This window comes from Rhagoletis pomonella, unplaced genomic scaffold, assembly GCF_013731165.1.
Source record: "Rhagoletis pomonella isolate Grant_MI unplaced genomic scaffold, Rhpom_1.0 Rhpom_scaffold_00001, whole genome shotgun sequence".
NCBI lineage: Eukaryota > Metazoa > Arthropoda > Insecta > Diptera > Tephritidae > Rhagoletis > Rhagoletis pomonella.
In genome coordinates this window covers 23,541,864-23,551,316 of record NW_023458555.1, presented here as the reverse complement: position 1 = coordinate 23,551,316, position 9,453 = coordinate 23,541,864, and the positions used below count along the sequence as shown (strand labels likewise).

The following is a 9,453-nucleotide window of genomic DNA, read 5'->3' as shown; positions in this document are numbered from 1 at the left end:
ATCTGTCATTCAATAGTTGAAATACATGAAATACACATACATACTCTTTGTTTCCTTTTCTGATTTTGTAGTTGTTTTGCTTTTTATTTAACTGGCCGTAAAGCTCGAAAAATCAGGTTATATGGGATTTTTTCCTTGAAATCGCTTCATTACTTCTCGTGCAATAAGCATTTTTGTGAAGCTCTAAAAATTACAATTGCAACATTTAAGCAAATGATACATACCGAACTTACTTACTTAGTACTCTACGTCAATAAGTAATTACATGGAGCAAAATTATGTGGTCATATTTGGTTTTGCCTCTAAAATGACTGATTTACCCCAACCCTTACAAACCAGATTTCACTTGGGATGAGCCATATGGTATAATAAAAGAATTGAGCACCATGCAAACAAATCAACTCTCATTTGGGTGTATACAAGTAATTAGAGAAAATAAATTAAAAAAATAAAATCGTGGATTCACTTTAGATTACGTACGTACATTGGGGTGCTTGGGGTTATCGATATTAGCGATTTGGTGTTCTAGAACTTTTTTTGTAGCAAATTTAATGACCTACAACTTTGTGATTTGCGTTTTTTCTGTACCTCTTGTTATTTACGAGATAGGGGCAAAAAACGGGTATTTCGTGAAAATATTGGGTTTAGTGATCCGTACTAACTCGCTGGTGGGAGCTAGAGTTACGCCGCAATGGACACTTTTCTAGAACGTTTAAATCTATTATTGACCATGATTATACAATAAAATGCCTCTGAGCTATAGAATTTTGAAGGAAAGCAATCAAAGTTTACGTGTGTTTTATACGGGAAATCTTTGCATGTCTTGGGCGAGTACTTAATGTTAATATTAAGTGTTCAAATTTTCAGGGAGTTTTTTTTAGCTGTTTTCCACAAAATTTCGAGGTAGGAGTGAAAAAAACAATAGTCGCAAAAAAACAAAGCACCCTAATGTACATACATTCTTTATGTGCTTCATTATTATGTATTAAATCACACAATCACCCAGCGCAGTTTACTTTTCACCAAGTGCATATTCACACGCACTGCATGTGAAGTGGCGAACGGCTGCCAGTGTTGCCAATGGTCAGGATGGCCGAGTGGTCTAAGGCGCTGCGTTCAGGTCGCAGTCTACTCTGTAGGCGTGGGTTCGAATCCCACTTCTGACAATTCATTTATTTTTTTATGAAAGAAGCGAAAAACTGTAAGCGACTTTATTCAGCGAATTGAATGCAGTTGCCATAAATATTTTAGCTTAAAAAATGTATTATTAAGAGCTTTAAAAGTTTGCCACTATACACTGTTGAAGTCTACGCATGCAATTTTGACCAAAAAAATAGCTTCTTAAAAGAAAAAGTTTTTCTAGTATCAAAGTATTTTGTAAGAAATTTTTGTATGCATGCCTACACCAAGAGTTTTTTTTTGAATGTCGTCATTGTTTTGAAAAGTATGTATGCAGCTAAGAAAAACTTAATATATGTATATAAGTGAATAATTAAACACTTTTAGGGCATATGTATGTAAGTATATTAGGGTGGTCCATAAATACTCTACAAATTAGAAACAAGAAGTAAAGAACGTCGAAAGTAGGGAAACCGCCGAAGCATTTAAATTTTCCATACGTTCTCCTTAGGGAAGAATCAATTTTATATATTTATAGATATTCGACGAAAAAATTTATTTTCCCTATGTAAAATATATATATGGAAAACTTCAAAGCCCAGGCGGCACACACTGATGTATTAGAGGAAGCAAGTCAATTTTTATAGTTATTATAACCAAGGATTGAAACCAATTCAAAATAACGTTCCGGTTTCGGTTTCGGTTTCGGTTTTGCAAAGTGTTTCGGTTTCGGTTTTGGTTTCGCTCTTCGAAACTTGTTTCGGTTTCGGTTTCCTTCCGGTTTCGGTTTTGGAATAAGAAAATTAAAACAAGATTGACAAAAATAAAGTCATCACCAGATTCACTTAAATATTTGCTTTTTGCTCTAAAATTGAAGATGTATGAAAACTTAAATATAATTGTTATTTTCGTGAAATATTTACTAAAGAATTATGAAACTTTATCCACCCATTCATTTCTCTGCGTTTTTTAACTATACATGTGAAAATGAAAGTCAAAATAACTTCTTTCAAATACCGATGCCAGATCGGAGATTTAATTTTTTAGGCATCTTTTTAGTAGCTTTTTGCCAAAATTACTGCTTAAAAAGAATTTTAGCAAAATATTGCTGATTTTGATTAAATAAATTATTTACTTCAAAGAAATTCTTATTTCTTTTGGAGATAAATGTAATTTGTGGATAGGGAAGTAAAACGAAGTGACGAAGTGCAGGCTTCTAAAGTGAAGCGAGAAACTTCAATTGAAGTGACAGCGAAAGCACTGCTACCGCCTTGTATAAATTCGCCTTAAATTGCAGCACATTTATCAGTGTTGCCATAAATCACAATATATAAGAATTTAAAGTAAGGCTATCCACATACTAGTCAACAAATTTCATGTGCAAGTCATTTTTTGTGAAACCGCATGGTTATGGTACTGAAGAAAAAAAAAATTTGGTTGCCAGATCCTGCTGCTGATTTTTATAAATTTCTGGAAACCGACTGAATTCTGTGCTTGAAAAGGTCAAGATAACGGTTACGGTTTTGGTTTCGGTTTTGTAAAACGAAACGGTTTTTCATGCCTTGAAAAAAAAACAAATTTTTCAGTGATTTTTGACAGGCTGTATTTTGGCTGAAAGATGGCATTTTAAAGCTTCCTAATTTTGGTTTTTAGATTTCTTGGCTAATTTTTGGGAGCCATGGTCTGAGGGAAGTTTGGCAACCTCTTTTGTACACAGGCGTACGAACGGAGAAACTTGGGTACAAGTGCCTTCGGGTATTAATATTATATTTTTGATATTCTTCAATTCTGCGGGTGGCTGGAAAAAAAAATTGGGCCATCCTAATGAACATATGTACAGTAGGGTGGTCCAAAATAAGTTAAGTTGGAATTTTAATGCTCTCACCCCCTAGGATTGCTCTAAATATATGGAAAAAATAAACCCAGATCGCTTAAATCGCGCAAAGTTTTCCATGTCTTTTACATAAAAAAAAAACACTTTTCATAGAAATGGTATGCAGTTCTTGAACATTAATATTTTTCGATCGAATATAGTTAAGTAAGTATAGTAAGTATAGTACTATAAAGAAATTCTTAAATAATTAAATGGGTATTATTATTAGTTAATTCCTGAAGATAAACAGATTTTCTGTTCGAAAAATATTAATTTTTAAGAATTCTATGCCATTTCTAATAAATTTTTTTTTTTTCATATAAAATACATGGAAAACTTTGAGCGCTTTGAGAGACCTCTAAATATATTGTGATTCAAAAACAAATAAAAACACGGGTATATTTTTGCGGTAAAGAACAATTCGGACTTAACTTTTTCGATGCATTTTTGATCCACCTTAATGTACAGACATACATATGTAACTAAATATGTACGTGCATAATTATATATCTATTTTACTGTTATTGCCTACCTTTTATTAATCTATTCGCTTCTTCATTTACATACGATTCTGTTGCGCATTCATCAGATATATATATACATACATACATACCCTGCAGGAAATGGGACTAGTTTGTAGCTAGCTATTAACTAACTAGCAGTCGACTAGTGGTAACTATTTATTAACTATTTTCTTTGGCCGTAGCTAACTACTTTTGAAGGGCGATGGACGCAAAATAGTGAGAACTGGTTAACTTGTAACTACTTTTGGACATAAACTATCAACAAAAAAGATGTTCTCAAGTTTTTTATAATTTTATTTATTTACTTATTTTATATTACATTAATACATATTTCCTTATTTGTTTACATGTTCTTTTGTAGGAGGTTTCATGTTTGAATTTGATCAGACATAATTTTAAAATGATAATATAAAACTTCGAGCTTACTTTTATTTGTCCTGAATACGAAAAATAATCTGCGAAGTGCAGAATAAAGTGTATTGAAAGCAATTTTTGAGGATATTTAAATAGAAACTTGCAAAGAAAATAAACTTCCGATAGCGTCTGCATGACTCCTGCACGACTTTACAACTAACTTAAAGCAAGTTTTGTCATAGCTTATTAAGAGTGAGTTATTTATCGAATTCCCAAAAAACATCTAACTAGAAGTTGGTTATTTTAATCAATTGATAATTTTTTCTACAGGGTATGTACATATATTCTAATGTATGCGCCAGTACGCGTGTACTCACCGCTAACGTGCTGTCGATTGGTTCATAAGTTTCTTCGTTCTCTACAAGATACTTATGTATGTATGTACACACTGTATGTACGACTACTATGTACCATGTATGACTAGTTTGTCTGCTAGTGCTCTCCAACGCACATACTTATGTACATATGCATACTGCATATACATATGTATGTAGTATATAATTAGTGACCATTCGTAAGCGCTGCGCATTAGAATTATATATTGTGCTTAGATTTTTTTATTTTTAAGCATTTTACTTTCAAAGCGAGAGGCGAGTATAGAATAAGCGATAAGCATTCTCATTGCTCGAGCAAAACGCTCAGAAGTGTGCACTCTTGATTGCTGGCGGCAAGTGTCAGGATGGCCGAGTGGTCTAAGGCGCTGCGTTCAGGTCGCAGTCTACTCTGTAGGCGTGGGTTCGAATCCCACTTCTGACAAGAACCATTTTTTTTATTTCATTTGGTTAAAATTTTTTTAGTAAGTTCAATTTGAGAGAGCTTGAATACGTGTGTATAGAATGTGGTTATCCAAAAAAACACGGAAAAATACTGATTTTTAATTAAAAGTGCATAGGTACAGCCAACTTTCGATAATCCAAACTAATTATTGCAAGGAAAACTCGCAGTATAGAAACTTTCGAATTATGGGTTTGTTTTAGAATGTAAGGTCTAACTAGCAACTTTCAACGAAAAATAAAATATCGACCGGACTGGCAAGCGTCTTTTCAGATTATTCTTTTTTTTAATAATTTTCTTAATTCTTTAAAAATACGTTTTACAGTACAGTGACGGTCTGTTGATGCCTTTTTTCTGGAAATAGAGTTGATGTCGTTCATCCGGAACGCATCAAAAATAAATCAGAATTTAAAAGTGCTTCATACATACATACATACTGCACACCGTTTTCAAAAGGGGCACAACTAAAAATTTACACGTTTTTCAGAAAATGCGAACAACTATTTCATAGCGCATTATAATCATATGGGCAAGGGAGACTTTACCTTAGGTTTTTTTTAACAAATTATAACAAAAATTTGCTCCGGCTTTTGCAGAAAGGAAAACAAATTTTGAGTTGTGTCTCTTTTAAAGAGAGTGTGCGATATGTATTTATGTATTTTTTACATTGATTTCGCTGGCTCTTCATTGTTTCGTATGGTAGAGCTGATCAACCGTTTATTTTTAATATTTCGCATTTTTTAGCTGTCGAAAACCCCTGGCCAAGCAATGCAACATTTTTGACAGAAATGTCATTCAGTGTTTATTAAGAATGCAGTGCAGCTGCCGAAGCATTTTTCGCGACATTTTTTGTGTGTTAAGCGGGCAACATATTTGCAATTGACAGCTCGTATGATATGAAAAGCAAGCGAAAAATATTGCAAAATGCGTATAACACATTTTTAAATGTTTGAATTTGTGATATTTCAATATGCCGCTGGGGCGAACTTGATTCGAATTTCAAATGCGTTTGGAAAAAATTCGTATACTCGGTTATTTTCACAAGAACACATACATAGATTTCGATATCTTTGGCTCGATTAGCGAACAAATTTCAATAACTACTACCATTTAACTTGTTTATAAATACGTTTTGTTCATTTAACTACTTCAAGCCCATTTAACATGTTTAACTCGTCAATTTGAACGTGGCATAACATTCCATTTTTACAATTTTTATTGGCACACTCCAAATTCATTCTATAATTGTTATATACATGCCGAAAGTAATATGTGTGGGCATAAGGAATACTGTGCAATAATTCTAAACGTCAATATTTAATTGCTTTTAAATAATATGGATTTTAAGTTAAGGCGTGCGAGTAAACGTGTTAGATGAGTGCGTTTAGTGCTTCGGGGCGTATACGTTACCTACGCAACTACGGGTATACATTAGAAATGCCATTTTTAAATCGACGATGGGTTTTGTTGTGTTTTATTTATAAAAGAAACCTCTAAGAAGCCCTTTCGACTGCTCTAACTTATCTAACAGTATTAGAATTTGATGCGGCTTCATTCCTTCTTAATACGAGTATTAATATGTAGTCGTCACGTGTTCGATATTCGAGTAGAGGGCGTGGAAAGCTTCCGAAAAGAATTCATTCAGACATTTGCATATTTGTTAGACGAGTTTTTGAGATCTTTTGAAGTGAAACTTCTTTAGCGGCGGTTGGTTGGGTGGGAGTAAACGGCAAATTCCGCGGAAATTGCACACGGAAATGGTGCAACGGAAATGATGCAACGGAAATGATTGGGGCTGAAACAAGTACTTCTTGTGTGTACGCAACGGAAATGATGCAACGGAAATGGTGCAACGGAAATGGTTGGGGCTGAAACAAGTACTTGTGAGTATGCATATGGTTTGAATTTAACAAAAACTTGCTAATAAAAGGTTAGAGGATAACACTTAGAAATAACAATACAAGAATGAAAGTAAAGGTGAGTACGTATATAGATAAAGAAAATTATAAAGGCAAAGGTAAAAATAAAAACAAAAACAAAGATGTGTAAAAATAAAGGTAAAAATGAAGACCAAAGTAAATTTAAACACTTTACTTATATATATAAGGGCAAAGGTGAAGGGGAATATATTGATTTTTATTGATTTTATTATCGATTTTGTTATCGATGTTTATCGACTTTGTTAGCGATATTTATCGGGTTTGTTATCGATCTTGTTATCGATATTTATCGATTTTGTTATCGATATTCATCTATTTTGGTATCGATATAAATCGATTTTGTTATCGATATTTATTGATATTTATCGATTTTGTTATCGAAATTTATCGATTTTGTTATCAATATTTATCGATTTGGTTATCGATATTTATTGATATTTATCGATTTTGTTATCGAAATTTATCGATTTTGTTATCAATATTTATCGATTTGGTTATCGATTTTGTTATCGACCTTTATCGATTTTGTTATAGATATAAATCGATTTTGTTATAGATATTTACCGATTTTGTTATCAATTTAGCTACCAATGGTATTATCGATGTTGCTATTGAAATTTTTATCGAATTTGTCATCGATTTTGTTATCGATATTTTGATGAACGTTATAATCGATTTTGTTATCGATAGAGTATGAAAATAAAAATGAAGATATTGGAAAAACAGAATAACATGAATGTTATTAAAACGAACAGTGGTAGAGGTAGGGATCTACATGGATAGAAAAAAAGCGAAAAAATATAACCTTAAGCAAAAGCAGATGTGTGTATGTATAGATAGAAAAGTAACGTAAGTTTCACTTCTACGGTGTGGCCCAGGCGCACTTACCTTTTTTTTTTGTACACGTTGACAGGATCAAAGTTCCTCTTGTTCCTTGCTTATCTTAATAACTAACTTGGAATATCTAATTTTCGTTAGTATGTATTTTCTTGATTTTGTTGTGGAATATTAGATATGTATACTTCTCCCCTTGCGTGACATCCACATTTTTACTTGTTTTTACTATATTTTCGCTTATTGTCATTTCTTCGATTCATTTCAATTCACTTAGATGTTCTTGAACCTTGTTCATGAGTTTTCCTAATCATTAGCAATTTGCAACGTGCAAAAGCCATTGACTTGCTTAATATGCAATTTTATTGCTTCGTCAACAAATAACAAATATGTAAGATTATACTCGTATAAATAGTATAAAAGAAATTATCGAAAACACATTTAGTAAGTAGTTGCAAAAGCAGCGAGTAGTATTTGCGTATTTGTAAGCAAATGAATACCTAGATAATTAAAGTACCCTACACCGATTCAGAAAGGCATATTTTTATGTAAATATGTAGCATCATACAAGTATTTAAGGGTGAAACTGTTCGCTCGATTCGACGGCCATGATTTCTTTTTGTAAGTTTATCAAACGCCAATTAAAAGTAAAACAACAAATAAATAGATGAAAATATTCAATTTTGCTTCATTTGAGACTAAAAGTAAGAATGTACACTGCCGGCTCATTCTACATCAAAAAACATAAAAATATAATTTATAAACTTTGTGCAAAACTCGCGAAAATTCTATAAATTTTCAACTTTTTAATCAGATTTTTTAGACTTTTCCTAAGTATGCAGTTTTGTAGCGCATTAAATTCTAGTAAAAAAATGCAAGTTCGGAGTTAGTCAAAAAGCGTAATGATTTTTGAGAATTTGTTTTGTTGAAGGTGTTTTACATTTTTTCCATATAAAGTATTTTGGAAAAAAATTTTTTGTTTGGAAGAGACTGCATGAAAAAAATTGCCAAAAATCAACGGTAGTTCGTAGCTACTTATGACCTGTACTTTGTTGCTACAAATCTGCATATTCAAAAAAAATGTTAAAAATCTGATTAAAAGTTGAAAATTTGCATGAAAATTTGAATTGTTTTCGCGAGCTCTGCGCAAAGTATATAAATTATATTTTTATGTTTTTTTTTTTGTAGAATGAACCAAATTTTTATAAAAAATGTTGCATATATTTTAAAAAATCAGCTGTGCCAATACTTTTTTCTGTTAGTTTATGAACATATGTGTGGGGTTGAAAATTTTCAAAAATTTTTGTTATGTTAGCAAACTTCGGATTTACCTTTAAATTTTTGTATCATTGTGAATAGAAAAACAGCACGACCTTTAAGTTTATTTCTTTAATGCCAAGGCATATCAAACAGATAGTATCATTAGAGCAAAAACAACATTTGCGTCTATTTTGTTGTTACTTCTGGTATCGAAGTGTCAAAAGCTGCTCTGATTTGTTTCTTCTAAATCAAAGCGTGCCATGTGAAATACAAAAAAAAAATAAAAAATAAAAAATTTAAATTGCAAAAAATTAATTTTGTTGCAACACTGTTTCTCAGTGAATTTGTTGCTTCTCGATGCATTGGTCCATCCTTTGCAAGGCCCAGTAATCAGCGGTTGTGCTGCTGAGTTGGGCGAGCGTTCCAAAAGCTGCTATTCAATCCTTTGTTTTGTATGAAAAAAGGTTTCACATGCAAATACACAAAATTTAACAATTTAAATATTAATTTGGTTTCGAGCTCCAGCAGCCGGATTCCGAAATTCTGTATCGCTTATTTTGATCACCAAAAATGCTCCTCATACTGCCAGATTTGGCTGTGTACTCATTGCACAAGAATGATAGAATACAAGATTGCGCCGATCAGAGAGGATTTTTGAGAATAACTTTTGTGTGACGTCACACTGGTGCAATTGCGAGAGACAAATGCCAAAACG

At 32.3% G+C, this 9,453-nt stretch overlaps 2 non-coding genes across 2 annotated transcripts; both read left to right on the top strand.

Annotated features, from left to right (window-relative positions):
- The first annotated feature begins 1,083 nt into the window (after positions 1-1,083).
- Trnal-cag lies at positions 1,084-1,166 on the top strand. Its single transcript has one exon. It is a non-coding gene; the product is annotated as a tRNA-Leu (tRNA).
- Positions 1,167-4,603: 3,437 nt separating this feature from the next.
- Trnal-cag lies at positions 4,604-4,686 on the top strand. Its single transcript has one exon. It is a non-coding gene; the product is annotated as a tRNA-Leu (tRNA).
- Positions 4,687-9,453: the final 4,767 nt, after the last annotated feature.